This window comes from Macrotis lagotis, chromosome 1 (assembly GCF_037893015.1).
Source record: "Macrotis lagotis isolate mMagLag1 chromosome 1, bilby.v1.9.chrom.fasta, whole genome shotgun sequence".
In the NCBI taxonomy this organism is placed as follows: Eukaryota; Metazoa; Chordata; class Mammalia; order Peramelemorphia; family Peramelidae; genus Macrotis; species Macrotis lagotis.
The window spans coordinates 912,207,507-912,226,253 of NC_133658.1; the positions used below are offsets into that span (position 1 = coordinate 912,207,507).

An 18,747-nucleotide genomic window follows, 5' to 3' on the forward strand; every position below is an offset into this window, starting at 1 on the left:
CATATTAGTACCAATATCAGAATGTCCTACCACAGGGGTGGGCACAGAGTCCAGATGAACACCTGAGGTATTTACTCTAAACTTATGTATCTCATGTTTTCTTTAAACTGCTTTAATTCTGCCTTGCTCATAGAGCTCAGCACTTTCTCTGATGGGCACCCTGTACTGGATGGTGCTGTGCCAGTGTTTCCCAGACTTTACAATCAATTCTAAAGCTCTCAAGAGAGAGCTTCAGAGTTTCCCATACTGAGAGTACTTAGAGGCTCTATACATAATTAAATCAGAAGTGACCTGCCAAGAGGTTTGTAGTATATTAGGGGCAGAGCATGGGGGGGGGGGGGGCGTATCTAGAAGATTTGGACATAAAGAGATTAGGAAAAGAGTCTTAATCCATACTTTATTAAATAAGGGTTTCATTACCATGGTTGGTATGCTAAAGGGACACTGGAAAGAGTGACCTGATACTTTGGTTGGGGAGGACTATTGTGCTATAGTTGGAGTACTAAAGAGATGAAGGGAGATAGTATACTTAGAGGGACAGGACATGAAAACATCATGAAGAGATTTTGCTTTGCTTAATGCTTTGGCTACAATTGGAGGGATTATACTTGGGGGGGGGCATAAATGGTTCATGGAATAATTTGGCTTTGCATGATGCTTTGGCTCTTGAGAGGATAAGGTATAAAGTGATTATAATTTGATGTAATTCATGACTCTTGAGAAGGATATTTCTAATGAGACATAAGAGTGGAGGTACATAGTGACTATGAGGTCATGCTGCTTATCAATCAGTCAATCAACCTTTGACAATAGTACTTCTGTCAGGTCAGTTAAAAGGAGTATATTTTGACAAAGGGGATGTAAGTACAAGACAGGAATAAAAACATAAAAAGGGCTATACTCAGTTTATGACTCAGGAAGAGATGGAGAATATCACCAAAAACAAACTAGATGATTTTGATTACATTAAATTAAAAAGCTTTTGCACAGATAAAACCACTGTAACCAAGATCAAAAGAAATGTAGTAAACTGGGAAGCAGTCTTTACAACTAATGATTCTGACAAAAGACTCATTTCTAAAATATACAGAGAACTGAGTCATATTTTTTTTGTGTTTGAACAAATTTATTCAAATTCTAATTGTCCTGACCTTGATTATATAATTTGTGAAGTCTCTCCCTACCAGACATTTATTACCTCAGATCATTTTCTGAGACACACACCTCTACTTGACTTAAGCATCATAAAGTTATATATCCTATTATTCATTAAATGGATCCACCAAAAACACAAAGTTCAACAAAACTACAATATAATATGGTGATGGTTACTTTAACATATTATTTGATAAATTATTTGTAGATTCACTTGATATGTAAAATAACATTTATCACAACAGACTTTTTGGGAAACGTATATATGCTTATATTAATAAGCATACCTCCATATACGAAAGAGCTGAGAAGCTCCTGCTGCACCGACAAAAAAAATAACAGCAAACAGACTCCAGTTTTTAGGAATAATAACAAGGGAGTTTCTTGACCAAATGAACCCTGTAGCCATCAACACAGCAGACTGGGCTGTGCTCAGTTTTTCTGCAGGCCTGGCCATGTCAGCCAATCCAGCACAAACCAACCTCCATTTCATAATTGTTGCCCAGAAAAATACAGTTTTAGGACCTGCCGGGTGATTGTAGAGTGGCCTCAGCTTTTCGGGCAGCATCAGCTCCACCTTGTTGAGCAGCCGGTGGTAGGTGGCCCGCAGGCTTCACACCCCAGAGGCGGCCATGCCCTCGGCCGAGACACGACGACCCAGCCCAGCCCGTCACCTGGCTGGCTGTGCTGCCCCAGGGTGCCCTTCTCCCCCCATATTTTTTTTTTTAAAAAGCTATTCCCACATTGACAAATGGTCAAAGGATATGCAAAGGTAGTTTACAGATGAAGAAATCAAAGCAATTCATAGCATTATGAAAAATTGCTCTAAATCATTAATTATTAGAGAAATGCAAATAAAAGCTTCTCTGAGGTACCACTTCACACCTCTCAGACTGGCCAATATGACCAGAAAGGATAATGATCATTGTTGGAAGGGTTGTGGGAAATCTGGGATACTATTACACTATTGGTGGAGCTGTGAACTCATCCAACCTTTCTGGAGAGAAATTTGGAACTACGCCCAAAGGGCAACAAAAATGAGCATACCCTTTGACCCAGCAATACCACTACTGGGTCTATATCCTGAAGAGATGATGAAAAAGGGTAAAAATGTCACTTGTACAAAAATATTCATAGCAGCCCTGTTTGTGGTGGCAAAGAATTGGAAATCAAGTAAATGTCCTTCAACTGGGGAATGGCTTAGCAAACTGTGGTATATGTATGTCATGGAACACTATTGTTCTATTAGAAACCAGGAGGGATGGAAATTCAGGGAAGCCTGGAGAGATTTGCATGAATTGATGCTGAGTGAGATGAGCAGAACCAGAAAAACATTGTATACCCTATCAGCAACATAGGGGTGATGATCAACCTTGATGGACTTGCTCGTTCCATCAGTGCAACAACTAGGGACAATTTTGGGCTGTCTGCAATGGAGAATACCAGATATCTTATTGTCTGATCTTATCTTTTATACTTTTTGTTTCTTCCTTAAGGATGTGATTTCTCTCTCATCACTCTCAATTTGGATCAATGTACAACATGGAAACAAAATAAAGACTGACAGATTGTTTTCCATGGGGGTGGGGTGGGGGGAGGGAAGTAAGATTAGGAGAAAAATTGTAAAACTCAAAATTCAAATAAAATCTTTAAAAATTAAAAAAGCATTGTACCAGGAGAAGCCTAGGCATTAGTGGACAAATAACAGCTGTGAAGAGGCACAAAGACCTATTAAAGTAGAGGGAAAGAAAGGAGGGTGTAAACACTGAGTAAATCTTACTCAATAGATTTTGCCTAGAGGGAATTACCTACATTCTAAATTAAAAATCTATCCTACCCTACAGAAAAGTGGGTGGGCTGGGGAAGGGAAAGAAAAGGGAAGAAGTGGCTAATAAAAGGGACAGCTTAAGTGTAAGTGAAAGTAAACTTAATGTTAAAATTTTAAAGAAAAGTTAAAGGGAAAAGGGAGCAAAACATTGGTGAGGAGGAATAAGAGGAAAGGAAAGAGAGAAGTACAAATGGAAAAAGATAACATGGAAGGGAAAATAGAATTAGCAGTTATAACTGTAGATGTAAATGCAATGAATTCTCTCATAAAATGGACGTGAATAATAGAATGGATTAAAAAATAGAATCCTGCAGAATGTTGTTTACAAGAAACACAACATTTGAAGCAAAAAGATACACAGAGTAAAGATAAAAGGCTGGAACAAAAGATATTATGTTTCGGTGGAAGTAAATAATCAGGGGTATCCTGATCTCAAACAAAGCAAAAAGTCAAAATAGATTTGAATGGATAGAGAAAGAAACTACCATATTTTCCCATGTATAAGATACACCCTTTTCTGAAAAATTTAGGGTCTAAAAACTAGGAGCACCTTATACAGTGTTTGTAGATTTTTTTTGACTTGCATTTCCTGCTTTTTCCAACCTGCCTTTGTGCTCATTGTTTTGCATTTGGATATTGGGTTATGTTTTGCCACATTCTGCCCAGAAATGACTCAAAAAAAGATTTTCTTACAGTGCTAAATTCAAGTTCAAAGTCATACAGTTTGCAAAAGTGAATGGAAATCATGCTGCTGAATTTAAGTTTGGCCCTCCTCCAACTGAGAAAACAATCTGAGACTGGCCATGGAAAGAAGAAACCTTACAGAAAATGCCCTGGCAGAAGAAGGCCATGAGAGATAAGTCAGTAAAATGGCCAGATTTAGAGAGGGAATTGAAGAGATGGATTGAAGAGCAAAGGGCATTAGGAATTCTTTTGTCCACAAAGATGGTTCAGCAGGAGGCAAGAAGAATTGCTGATGAAAAAGAAATTACTGATTTCCAAGGAGGATGCAATTGGTGCATCAGGAATGAACTAAGGACATGGACATGCACCAGACTTGTCCAGGGAGCGCTTGTGGTCAACCACAGGCCAGAGCACAGGGAGAATAGCAGTCAGAGCTTCTCCTAAGACAATGATTCATCATCAAACACAGATGAGGACAAGTTAATGGATGGGAGTTTTGACCATGATGAGGAGTTGTAATGAATTTTATGATAAATAAAAGTTGAGTTCAGTAACTTTATGTAATACATTTTTTTCAAATTTTAGGCCCCCAAATTAAGGTGTGTCTTATACATGGGGAAATAAAATACATTTTCTTTAAAGATACCATAGGCAATGAAATTATATCATTATTTTTTTTTAGGTTTTTGCGAGGCAAACGGGGTTAAGGGGCTTGCCCAAGGCCACGCAGCTAGGTAATTATTAAGTTTCTGAGACCAGATTTGAACCTAGGTACTCCTGACTCCAGGGCCAGTGCTTTATCCACTACTCCACCTAGCCGCCCCTAAGTTATAACACTATTAAACAAAATACATCTAGTATAGCATCCAAATTCTTAAAGGAGAAGCTAAATGAATTTTATAGAGACATAGACAACAAAACTACAATAGAGGAGATTCACCCTCCCTCTCTCAGAACTAGATAAATCTAACCACAAAAGAAACAAGAACAAAGCTAAGAAGGTGAATAAAATCTTAGAAGACTTGGATATGGGGGCAGCTAGGTGGTGCAGTAGATAAAGCACTGGCCCTGGAGTCAGGAGTACATGAGTTCAAATCCGGCCTCAGACACTTAATAATTACCTAGCTGTGTGCCTTTGGGCAAGCCACTTAACCTCATTGCCTTGCAAAAAAAAAAAAAAAACTTGGATATGATAGATGTCTCAAAAAAACTGAATGAGGATAGAAAAGAATATACTTTTTCTCTGTAATACTTGGAACCTATATCAAAACTGACCATGTACTAGAGCATAAAACCTTAGGGTCAAATGCAGGAAAGGAGAAATAACAAATGCATGCTTTTCAGAGCATGATACAATAAAAATTACATGTAATAAAAGGAAAGATAAACCAAAAATTGGAAACTAAATAATTTAATTTTAAAGAATGAGTGGATCAAACAACAAATCATAGAAATAATCATTTCATCCAAGAAAATGAAAATGAGACATCATACTAAAATTTATGAGATACAACCAAAAACAGTTTTTAGGGGAAATTTTTTATGTCTTAGTGCTTATATGAATAAAATGGAGAAAGAGGAGATCAATGATTTAGGTATTCAGCTAAGAAAGCTAGAAAAAGAACTGATTAAAGTTCCCTACTAAATAGCACATTAGAAATTCTGAAAATCAAAGGAGAGATTAATAAAATTGAAAATTTTTAAAATTAAAATTAAAAAAATTGATTTAATAATAAAGAATTAGTTTTATAAAAAATAAAAATAGATAAACCTTTGGTTAATCTGGCTTTATAAAAAGGAAAGAATACCAAATTACCAGTATCAAAAAAATGAAAAGAGTGAACTCACCACCAATGAGGACAAAATTAAAGAGATAATTGAGAGTTATTTTGCAGAACTGTATGCCCATAAATTTAATAACCTGAATGAAATGAATGAATGTTTACAAAAATATAGGCTACCTAGATTAACAGAAAAGGAAATAATATTCTTAAATAGCCCCATTTCAGGAAAAAAAATTGAAGAAACCATCAATAAACTCCCTAAGGAAAAAATCTAGGTCCAAATGGATTTACAAGTGAATTCTACCAAACATTTAAAGAATAATTAATTCTAATTCCTACATAAATTATTTTTGAAAATAAAAGAAGTTCTGCCTAAACCAGAATGAGTCAAAATAAAAAATATAGACTCATCTCTCTAATTAACACTGATGCAAAAATCTTAAATAGAATTTTAACAAAGAGATTATAGGAAGTTATTACTAGGATAATATACCATAATCAGGTAAAATTTATATCAGATAGGCAGGGATGGTTTAATATTAGGAAGACACTCAACATACTTGAACATATCAAGAACAGAAATCATATGATTATCTCAATAATGTTGAAATAATTCTTTGACAAAATGCAACCTCCATTTCTATTAAAAAACACTAGAAAGTGTAGTAATACATTCTTTTCCTTAAAATAATAAGAAGTATCTATTTAAAACCATCAACAAATGTTATATTTACTGAAGATAAACTAGGAGCATTTCCAATAAGATCAGGGGTGATATAAGGATGCCCATTATCACCATTATAATTCAATATAGTAGTAGAAAAATTAGCTTTAGCAATAAGAAGAAATTAAGGAATTAAAATTGGCAATGAGGAAGCAAAACTTGATGATATGATGGTATAAAGAAGCCTACAAAATCATCTGAAAAAACTGCTTGAAACAAATCACTTAGATATGAATACAATCACCACTCTTATTCAGTATTATTCAGAAATGTTAACTATAGCAATAAAAGAAGAAAAAGAAATTGAAGAAATTAGTTCAGGCAATGAGGGAACTAAACTATCGATCTTATAGATGATATGATAGTAATACATGGAGAATCCTAGAGAATCAAATATTAGTTGAAATAATTAACAATTTGGCAAAAGTTGCAATAAAACACACACACACAACTCATCAGCATTTTTATATATTACCAGCAAAGCATGAAATACAAAAAAATTTCATTTAAAATTTCTATAGGCAATATAAAATACATTATGACCATCTCTGGAACTATATGATACAACTGCAAAACATTTCACACTGTCAGATCTAAATGATAGGAAAAATATTAATTGGTCATGTGTAGCTGAGTCAATATAATCAAAATGGCACATACCAAAATTTACTTAGTGCCATATCAATCAAACTAGTGAAAATTGTTTTATAGTACTAGGGGAAAAAAAATAACAATTTATCTGAAAGAAATGGTCAAGAATGTCAAAGAAATTAATGATAAAAATGTGAAGAATGGTGACTTAGGATACCAAAATATCAAACTATATAACAAAATGTTAACTATAAAAACAATCTCGTACTGGCTAAGAAATAGAATGGTGAATCAGTGGAATAGATGTGGTATTTACTCCACATTAGTGATGGACCTTAACCCAATGCTTAGAAGACAAGAATTCACTATTGGACAAAAACTGCTAGAAAGAGGAAAAGTAGTTTGCCCAAATTTGAGTATAGACTAACATCTCACACCATATGCTAAGATAAGGTCAAAATAGGCACATGATTTAAACATAAGAACTGATACCTTAGGCAAAATTAGGGGAGCATGGAATAATTTACGTGTCAGATTTATATATTAGGGATGAATTTTATGACTCTAGAGATAGAGATTATTACCTGATGTAAAATAGATCATTTTAATTATATCAAATTATAAAGGGTTTGCACAAAAAGCCAATGCAGCTAAGTTGAGAAGGAAAGTAGAAACTGTGGGGAAAATATCTTTCTCTGATAAAGGGCTCAGTTCTCAAATTTATAGAGAATTAAGCCAAATTTATAAAAATATGATCCATTCCCTACTTTGACCATAAATGGTCAAAGGGTATGAATAGATAATTTTCAGAAGAAATCAATGCTATTTATAATATGAAAAAAATCCTACAAATCACTATTGATTAGAAAAACGCAAATTAAGACAAACTCATTTTTTTTCATTTCAGTGAGTACTTACCATATGCCAGACAGTGTTAACTGCTAGAGATACAAAAAGGGACCAAAAAAATAGTTAATGATTTTTTTATTTTTTTTATTATTATTATTTTTTTAGGTTTTTGCAAGGCAAGCTGGGTTAAGTGGCTTGCCCAAGGCCACACAGCTAGGTAATTATTAAGTGTCTGAGACCGGATTTGAACCCAGGTACTCCTGGCTCCAGGGCCGGTGCTTTATCCACTACGCCACCTAGCCACCCCAGTTTCTGATTTTTTAAAAGAAGTTGAGCCAACACACAAACTGGAAACTGGAGCAGAAAAGAAATGGGTAATTTTCACAGATTTGGTATATAGCACTGCATTTGTTCATCTGAGTCAGAACACTCACAAACAAAACTGATTTGATGAAATGATGGGAAAATACAGAATCTGCTAAATGAAAAACAAGAACTACACAGAGTTTATCAACAGGATAGTTCATTCATTTCTAAGAAGGCAGCATTTAATGCTATCAAAAGTAAAGTACAAGTGAATCTTAGAGAGATGCAGAATTCTTGGCTCAGTAAGAAGACAGTTGAAATTTAAGCAGATGGTTACAACCTGAAGTGATTTCAGATTGTTCTAAAGTCTTATTTATGGGTCAGGCATATGGATCATCTCAATTACTTAGTGCTGATAGTCACATTGATTAGTGATAGGGACATGATCCTTGAGAGATGGGCACTTCCATAGTGTTCTCAATAAATCATCAATCAGTGCCTCAAGTTGCAGTCAATTAGTCCCTAGCTGAAGTTCCAACTTGAAGAAGAGGTTTTGAATGCCATTAGGCTCTTACAAGGTGAAGGGGAAGTCTATTGTTCATGCAAAAACTGACTGAAAATTTCCAGGTTATATGGCAGGAAGAAGTTATCTCGCAAGAATTTTAGAATGTCTCCATTGTCCATCTCTATAAAGCCAAAGAGAATAGAGGTGTTTCTTTTTCAGTCATTGCTAGTAAGATTCCTTTTGTTTTGTTTTTTTGTCCTTGCAAGGCAATGGGGTCAAATGACTCGCCCAAGGTCACACAGCTAAGTATTAAGTGTCATATTTGACCTTAGATCCTCCTAATTCCAGCCACTCTATCCACTGTGCCATCTAGCTGCCCCTGTTGGTAGGAATCTTGCCAGAGTCCCCCTTAATAGGTTGGTCTTTCACCTGGAAGATGGTCACCTACCTGAGAGCCAGTGTGGCTTCAGAAAGAGTTGAGGAACAGTTGATATTCTGTTTGCTGCTCCACAATTCCAGGAAAAATGCTAGGAGCAGAAAAGAGGTCCAAAAATGTCAAATTTAGTTCCTCAGAGTTCATCAATATTGTGTGCTAATTTCATGATGTCATGTTCTAGATAGTGAATGATGCCTTGATGATTTCCCCAGTCACCAATAGAGTGAAACAAGGATGTGTCTTCCATGCTTTTTAGCATGATATTTTCAACCATGTTATCAAACACCTTCACTGAAGATGAACACAGCATCAAGGTGAGCTACTGCACTTATGGCACATTCTTCAACTTGAAAAGGCTATAAGACAAAATCAAGTAGAGGGAGGGTTGGTGTTTGATTTTCTATTTGCAGATGATTATGTACCCAATGCAGTCTCTGAAGCTGAAATGCAACTAAGTATGGATCAATTCTTGGCTGCTTTTGCTAATTTAGGTCTAACATCAGCCAGCACCACACTATTTGAATGTGGAACCATTGGTTACAGCAAATGGAGAAGTTTTGTTTACTGTGGATAAGTTCACTTACCTTGGCAGGGTACTTTCCAGGAAGGCACCCATTAATAAGGAAGTTGACACATGCATTTCCAGAGCATGCTCAGTGTTTGGGAAACTCAGAAAGAAAATGTGGGAGAGAAGAGTATTAGACTACCAAACTGAAGGTCTACAGAGCCATTGTGCTGACCTCATGGCTATATGCCTGTGAAACTTGGGACAGTCTACCAGTGCCACGTCAGGAAACTGAATCACTTCCATTTAAATTGTCTTAGAAAGATTCTGAAGATCACCTGGAAGGAGAAGATACCAGACATTGAGGTTCTTTCTCGAGCTAAACTGCCTAGCATTCCAACATTAAGTACTACAGAGAGTGCAATGACGATGGGGACGATGGGCTGGATACCTAGCTAGAATGTCAGACATATGCTTGCCAAAAAAATCCTTTTATGGAGAACTCACACAGGACAAGCTCTCACAAGGGGGTCAGAAGAACTGATACCAAGACATCCTGAAGGTCTCATTGAAGAACTTTAGAACTGATTTTACAGCATGGGAGACACTGGCACAGGACCGCCCAGCATATTGTGCCCTGATCAGTGAGGGGGTTGTGCTCTATGAGGAAGGCAGAATTGAAGCAACTCAGAGGAAATGTGACATATGTTAAGTTTAGAGTACTCACTCCAGGTGTTCACATGGACATTTTGTGTCCAGCCTGTGGTAGAGCATTCTGATCTCAAATTGGTCTGATAAGTCACAAATAGGACATACTGTAATTTGTCTCAAACATAGGGTTGTCATTTTGACCTTCTTCAATAAAGGACAAGAACCAACCAACTTCCCTAACCTATAAAAAATATCATAAACTCCACCTCAAGGTCTTTTTGACTGACCAAGGAGCTAAAGAGCCCAGTTGTTCGGAATTGCTAGCCTCATCAATAAAATGATAGTATTTAGAACTTTATGCCTCAGGTCACCTTAATTTCAACCTGTGACATTACAGAAGTAATCAACTTTACAAAAAAAAACCCAGTCCCTTAAAAAGAAAGTTTTATGAAGGAAATTGTATGATACTATTAAAGGTAGAACATAGGGTTCTTCTGTGTTATTGAGAAACCTGGCTTTCTCATACTTTAAAGGGAACTTAAGCTAAAATGTAAAAGACTACTTTTCTTGCTGATAACAAAAATAAGGATGAAACAAATTCATTTTATAACAAAAAGTTCTCCAGTGAAATGTGTTATTTGGTGTATAGTTTTGAACAAAGGCACTTGAAATAAATCAATGAAAACTCTTCAAATTCTACTCTAATGGGGCAGCTAGGTGGAGCAGAGGATAGGATATCAGTCCTGGAGTCAGGTAGACCTGAGTTCAAATTCAGTCTCAGACACCTGATACTTCCTAGTTGTGTGACTTTGGGCAAGTCACTTAACCCCATTGCCTTGCCAAAAAAACCCCAAAAAATAAATTTAAAAAATTCTACTCTAAACCAGAAAGACAACATTTATAAAAAGTTAGGGCTGGGGATACATTTACTAGATGATTCCCAATTTTTTTTTCCTTAGGTTATTTTTTTTTGTCAGGTAATGGGATTAAGTGGCTTGCCCACAGCTCCACAGCTAGGTAATTATTAAATGTCTTAGGCTGGATTTGAACTCAGGTACTCCTGACTCCAGAGCCAGTGTTCTATCCACTGTTCCACCTAGCTGCCCCTGATGGTTCCCAATTTTAAAGGAATTAGAAGAAAAGCAAAGGAAAGAACAAAACAAAGAATAAATTAATGACTATCATTATATATCATCTGACTTAGTCTTATTTTGGCTATGAGTGAATAAAGGATCTCTAGTTTTTTAAACAATGGAATACAACTTTTATGTCATTCACAGCAATTTATGTGAAACTGAAGTAAAAAGTCTGAGAGACAGAGTTTCTGGGTAGTTAATGATCAATGTATTGATTAGGTTAGCTGATAATTAATATATTGGTGGTCATTGGAGTTTTTTTTTTTGGCAACCAAAGACAAATCCAAGGTAATCATTGAATGCTTACATAACTTTTGAAAAAAGAGATATCCCTGAATGGTGAATAATTAATGAAGGGGTAGGCATATTAATGAAGTAGATAAAAGTCTTTAGCTTTTGCAGCTGAAGACCTGACTTGATCATGAAACTTAGCTGCCTCCAGCAATCTGAATAAAGGATTCTCCATCCAGACCACTCTGGTTAGTTTTTTTTCCTTCATGAGGTGCATTACTCTAAATTCCAGTGATGGGTACAAAGTCAGAAGAATTTGTATTTTAAGGGCTTGAATGCTCCTAGATTAGATTATATAATAATAATAATAATAATGTTTGTCCTTCATTTTAAAAAAAGACCATGACATCAAGGAGGTGAGGCCATGACAAGCATATGAATTGGATTTGGGCAAGGGGATGCTGTGCTAAGTCACCAGCCTCACTTTCTTCTCCAGAGCTATCTGGGTCCAGTGGCCAGATATGAATATGGATGACTAGAGGTAGCCCTGGATGCAGTGCAATCAGGGTTAAATGACTTGCCCAAGGTCACACAGTAAGTGGCAAGTGTCTGAGGCCAGATTCAAACTCCTGTCCTTCTGAATCCAAGGCCAAGGCTCTATCCACTTCGCCATTTAGCTGCCCTATAAATTCTATTTATACTCTAAACAGAAGTAAGATCTTCTAGTTAGGTGGGATCTCTCCCACCCCAGATCAAAAAACCTCAGTGGATGTGGACAATCTCATCCATCAACAATGTGTTTCAGAGACTGACAGACATAGAAGCTGATCCCTGAATGAGGATGTAGAAAGAAAACCCTTTAATCTTATTTTAATATTGGGTTAATAATACAATAAGAAAACAATCACATCTCTCCAAAATGAAGTTTTCTGCTACAACAGCTGGAAAAAATATTGATCATAAACTTTAACAAATTATGAGAAATATCAGTGACAACTTTTGAGAAATTTTTTACTAGAAAACCAACTCACCTAACATTACAGTTACTATAGGGGCAGCTAGGTACTTAGTGATTAGAGAACTGACTTTGGAGTCAGAAGGGACTGAGTTGGAAAATGGCCTCAGATACTTGACAATTACAGTGTGTGCTTGGGCAAGTTATTTAACCTAGAATGCCTCACAACCAGAGCCATCTCCAGTCATCCTGTTTCATATCTGGCCACTGGACCCAGATGGCTCTGGAAGAGAAAGTGAGACTGGTGATTTAGCACAGCATCCCCTCACTAAAAATCCAATTCACACACTTGTCATGATATCATCTCCCTGATGTCATAGTCTTCTTTGGACGAAGGACAAACATCATTATCAGTTACTATATAAGCATGGGGTAAAAAAAGGATTTTTAGCAAATGTGACTTTTTTGTTGTGTATTTTTTGTTATAAAAATGGTAATAAATCCTTGATTTCAACTAAAAACATGAAGTAATGAAATTATTTGTATGTTTTATGAAAAAGGTATGATTCTACAGTTTTTTTGATAAATAAATAAAGGGTAGGAAGAGCATCTCTACATGAAGGTTAGAACACTAGACCCAAGAAATAGTGAGGGCAGGGAGACGAGCTAAAGACATATATATATATATATATATATAATACAAAATTAAAAAATCTGTCTCCCCCCATGGCACTAGTAAATAGGGAGATTAGAATAAGACATTTTTGCAAGGAGCACTTAAGATTCTAGAGATTCTAAGAGGTTAACATTCCTAAGATCACATAAGTTGAAGACCAGGGGTCCAGATTCAAGTTCTAGAAATTCCAAATCCAGGCCTCTAAGCACTCCTTGACTTTACGGAGAGGCTCCTGTGGAGAGGTGTTCAGTAATTTCAGGGGGGACACAACTCTTTCCTGGGATTTCTAAATATCTTGTAGAAGGTATTTAGCCAAGAGGGTAGGAGTTTGAGGTCTTCAAAGACTCTTGAAAGAGCATTATCTCTAGAAGGGGCTTCAGAGATGCCAATGAGCCAGAGACCTATCTTTCCACTGTCCCCTAACACTTTCCTCTTAAAAAACCAACTATTTCATCATCTTCCAAACCCCAGTTGTAGGAAGAACCCTTGATTCCATACCACACTCTGCTCTTGGCTATTCGTTTGTTCATGAGTGGATCATTTAACGATTTTTAAGCCTGTTTTTCCTCATGTGTAATCAGGAATCGGGGTAGTGGGATATAAAGGGTAGAATCGGAGTAGATAATCTTTCTAGCGGCAAAGTGGATGGAGTACAGGGGCCTGAAGTCAGGGAGACTCATCTTCTTGAGTTCGCATCTCAGCACTTACTAGCCGTATGACCCTGGGCAAGTCACTTAACCTCTGCCTCGGCTTCCTCATCGGTCACATCGGCTGAAGAAGGAAATGACGAACCCCTCCAAGGTCTTTCCCACGACATCCCCAAAGGGGATCACAGAGAATCCACACAACGGAAAGGTGAAGGTGCTCTGTCCCTGACAGCCTGGTCCTATGCCCCGGGGCAGCCCCCTTCTCTCGGGTTTCTCTGCCTGCAAGCACAGTGGCCGCCGCGCCGGGACGAGTCAGCACCGCGCAGCGGACAGCGGCAGGGGCGGCTCCCGGGCCCTCCCACCTTCCCTTCGTCCCCCCACTTCCAGTCCTTCGGCCGGGGGCGCCCCTGGGCCCCCTCCACAGATCGGGAGATAGAGGGGTGCAGGGGCCCCCCCGGCAACAAGCACTTAGTCCCCTCAGGAGTGGGGGGGCAACCTCCGGCCCGTCCCGACTTCGGGGTCCGTGTCGGGAGAGGAGTCGGGGCAGGCGAGAGGGAGCCCCGCGGACTCGGGGCGCCGCGGCGGGTGCGGGGCGGCCTCGGGCGACGCCAATCCACGCGTGACGTCATCGGTCCTCCTGGCTCTGCCGCGGGAGGCAGGAGACGCCTCACTCCCCTCCCCCATCCCCAGGGCGTCGCGGGGCGGGGCCCTCGGGGGCGGGGCCTGAGAGGCCCCGCCCCTCGCTCTGGAGAGCAGGCGCTCTGCCCAGCGCCCCCGCCCCGCCCCGGGCGAGGACTACAAGTCCCAGGGTGCAGCGCGGCGCACTCCTCGCCGCTCTCCCCTCCTCCCCGGGTCCCGCCACAGCTGGCACGAGGTGCTCAGGCCGCGACCCCCGGGCAGGTGCGCGCCGACTTCGCCAGCCCAGGTGAGTGAGGCAGGAGAAGGGGGGCTTGTCACGTCCCCCTCCCCCAGCGCCGCGGGTGCCGGGGGCCTTGTAGTTCGGCGGGAAGGGGGGGGATCCTGGTCCCGGGCCGTGTCGCCTTCCCGGGTCGGGGCGCCGTGAGAAGGCCGCGCCGGGCCCCCTTCCTTGTGACGCCCCGGAGCAGCCTCCGGCCCCCGGGCCCCCGTGCCCCCGTGCCCCCGTGCCCTCACCCGAAGCCGCCCGGCCCTGCCCCTGCCCGAGCCCGGCGCCCCTCCGCCCGACGCCTGGCCGGGGGAGGCCGCAGCGCCCGGGCCCAGGACGGCCGCAGGTGAGACCCCGGAGCCGGCACAGGCCTGCGGATTGAATCGGGGGCTGTGCTGTCACCGCCTCGCCTTCCCCTCCGGAGCCACCTGGGACCAGGCCAGGTATGGAGGAGACGAGCAGGGTTAAGCGCCTACTACTGAGCCTTACGTGGTCCAGGCTGGATTCGAACTCGCGGCCTCCTGACAGCAAGGCCGGGGCTCCATCCACTGCCCCACGAGCTGCCCTGCAACCCCAAGTACAGGCCTTTTGGCCGATTCCCAGATCCCTGTATCCACACGACCTTCTTTGCAGGGATGCAGAGGGGAGTACACCCCAGAGGACGTGAGGGGCGCTCAGGGCTGGGACCCAGAACCGAATTCTTACCAGACAACTGGGGAATGCTACAGGTTCCCAGAATATTTGTTTTGTTTTGTTTTTTGTTTTTTAGGTTTTTGCAAGGCAAACGGGGTTAACTGGCTTGCCCAAGGCCACACAGCTAGGTCATTATGAAGTGTCTGAGACCGGATTTGAACCCAGGTACTCCTGACTCCAAGGCCGGTGCTTTATCCATTAGGCCACCTAGCCACCCCCTATTTTTTGTTTTGTTTTGTTTTAGGTTCCCAGAATATTTGGAAGGTAACTTCTTTATTTCTGCAGGTTATGCCAGGAAATCTTGAATCCACTCACAGAGTACTCTTCCTGGTAAAGGGAATTATGTGTTTTCAAATCCCCTGGACTCATCTCCACTTAAGCTGGATGGGATAGAGAAGGCTAGGAATTTAGCTCTTCCTTCCCAAACCCTTTCATGCTCCCATCTGCCTTTTATACTTGACCAATTCATATCCCTCCTTAGAATATTCCTTCCTGACAGAGATTATAGATGATGGATGTCAGCTATCCCATTTATCAGTTTGGGCCTTTGTTTTCTTCAGGGTGTGAAAATGAACTCTTTTCTGGCTTTCATTCTGTTTCCCACCCCATCTCCTCCTCAGTAATTGTTTCTTCATCCACCATTCTTCTGTATATATTATTAGATATCTGTTACATGCATTTTATGATTCCCTGGTAGCAGTGGAATTATCATTCCAGGCATAATCTGACTCTAGCTATCTTTCCCATCTTCCAGTACCAAGCTTCATATAATTGACATTCAGTTCAACCTGGATGTCTTACTGCCTCTTCCTTCCCATTCTTTCCTCTTAGTGCCTTGGCTTATAATATCCTGCTTTCCAGGAATGAATTCACATCTTCTCATCTTCCTTCTATTCTGTCTTTGCTTGCAGAAATTTTTTTTTTAAGGACTTGACTCAGGTGTCACATCTTGATGAAGCTTTCCCTGATTCCCCATTTTCTCTCTCCTTCACACTTTCCAACTCTCCTGGAAGTGATCTCTTCCCTCTTCCAATCTCTAAGTGCCTTTGACTTGGTGGACACTTAATACATTTTATGTGAAATTATTGTTATTCCACTGGACTTGGGCCAAGAGGAAAACATTTTTAGAGTGTTGTTCAGTTTTGTCCAACTTCTGTCTACTCTATTTGAGGTTTTCTTGGCAAATGATTAATTGATTGATGTTCTTGAAGAAGACCATGACATCAGGGAGGCAATGCCATTGATGGCAGAAAAATGTTGTTTAGGGTGGTAGTCTAGTTTAGGGTTCAAGGAGGTTAATAAATTCACTTAAAAGACCTACTCTTGACCAAGCATTATTTAGGGACAAAAAAGTTTTATTATGTTAAGGTAACAGAATAAAGGGATAAACATTAATGTAAAGCTAACTAAGTTAATAGAGGTTAGAACAGTTGACTGATTTTCAGCAACAGCCATCAGGAAATAAGTAATATAAAGAGGGAAACCAGAAAAAAGAAAGACATTATGGACAGTTGCAAGGTGATTGCAACTGGGCTGAGTTAGCAGTTTCTTGCAAGGTAAGCAGCATAAAGGCCCAGAGAGAGAGAAGATTAAGGACAGTTGCAAGGTTATTGCAACTGGACTAGATTTCTCAGGGGAATCCTTAGAGTTCATTAAGAAAGTAGTCAGAGGTAAGAGATCAGGGTAAGTATGGCCTGGTGTCTGATCTGGAAAAGTTAGGGAGGAGTTAGGATATTGCTACTAAAGGATTATTGGGGATCACCTCTTTATGCCATATAATCTGGAAAATTTTAGTCAGCTTTTGGCTGAGCAATGGACTTTCCCACCTTGTAGATCTCAGCTAGAATAGAATCAGCACTGGATGCTTTGCCATTTGAAAGGAGCCTCAATGGCATCCAAAACCTCTTTGTCAGTTAGATGGCTCATTGTCTCATCTCTATAAAGGTAAAGGGAATAGATTGTCCTGTGACAATCACAGAGCTATTTCTCTTTTATTCATTGCTGGCAAGATTCTTGCCAGAGTCCTTTTTAATAGGCTGATCCTTCACCTGGAAGATAGTCACCTCCCTGAGAGATAGTGTGACTTCAGAGATGGTAGAGAACAGTCAATATGAGATTTGCTGCCCAACAACTCCAGAAAAAATGCCAGGAGCAGAACAGAGGTCTGTACACAACATTTGTAGATCTGACCAAGGCCTTTGATCCCATCAGGTGTGAGGGCTTATGGAAAATCATGTTAAAATTTGGTTGCCTGGAGAAGTACATCAGTTTCATGATGGCATACATGCCCAGGTTCTAGATAGTGGAAGATTCTCTGGAGATTTCCCAGTCACCAATGGAGTGAACAAGAATGTGTCCTTGCTCCCAAGCTTTTTAGTATGATGTTTTCATCCATGTTATCAAATGCCTTCACTGAGGATGAACATGACCTTAAGGTCAGCTATTACATTGATGGCAAATCCCTTAATCTTAAAAGCCTACAAACCAGGAACAAAGTGGAGGGAATGTTGGTTTGCAGATGATTGTGTACTCATTGCAGCCTCTGAAGCTGAGATGCAACAAAGTATGGATCAATTCTCTGCTGCTTGTGCTCATTTTGATCTAACAATTAACACCAAGAAAACCCAGGTGCTCCATCAGCCAGCACCACACCATCTATCTGTGGAACCATAAAATCCAACAAATAGAGAAGTTTTGAGGACTGTGGACAAGTCCACTTAACCTTGGCAGTGCCCTTTCCAGGGAGGTACACATTGGCAATGAAGTTGACACTCACATTGCCAGAGCTAGCTCAGTATTTGAAAGGCTCTTAAACAATGTGTGGGAGAGAAGAAATATTAGACTGACCACCAAACTGAAAGTCTACAGAGCTGTGCTGCTGGCCTCATTACTATATGCCTGTGAAACCCGGACAATCTACCAGCACCATGTCAGGAAACTGAATCGCTTCCATTTAAGTTGTCTTAGGAAAATTTTGAAGATCACCTAGCAGGAGAAGATGCCATACCCTAATGTCCTTTCTTGAACTAAACTTCCTAACATTACAACATTACTACAGAGAACACAACTATAATGTACTGGACACATCGTTAGAATGCCAGACATATGCTTGCCAAAAAACTATTTTATGGGGAACTCACAGAGGACACGTGGTCACAAGGGGGTCAGAAGAAGTGATACCAAGCCACACTGAAGGTCTCATTGAAAAACTTTAGAACTGATTGTATATCATGGGAAATACTGGCACAGGACTACCCAGCATAGCATGCCCTCATCAGTGAGGGTGCTGCACTCTATGTGGGAGGCAGAATTGAAGAAGTTCAGAGGAAATGTGCTTTACATAAGTTTAGCGTACCCACCCACCCCTGATGTTCACATGGACTATTTGTACCTGACCTGTGGTAGAGCATTACAAGCTCTTATTGATCTGAGCAGCCACAGTTTGGCACACTGTCATTTGTCTCAAACATAGTGATGTGGTTTTGGT

The 18,747-nt window shown here is 40.1% G+C and overlaps 1 protein-coding gene and 1 pseudogene across 1 annotated transcript in view; one reads left to right on the top strand and one right to left on the bottom strand.

The window, feature by feature from the left end:
- LOC141509794 (uncharacterized) overlaps window positions 1-18,747 on the top strand; it is a 63,388-nt gene that overhangs the window by 16,556 nt on the left and 28,085 nt on the right. The window lies entirely within an intron of this gene.
- Window positions 1,430-1,789, bottom strand: LOC141510264 (mitochondrial pyruvate carrier 2 pseudogene; annotated as a pseudogene).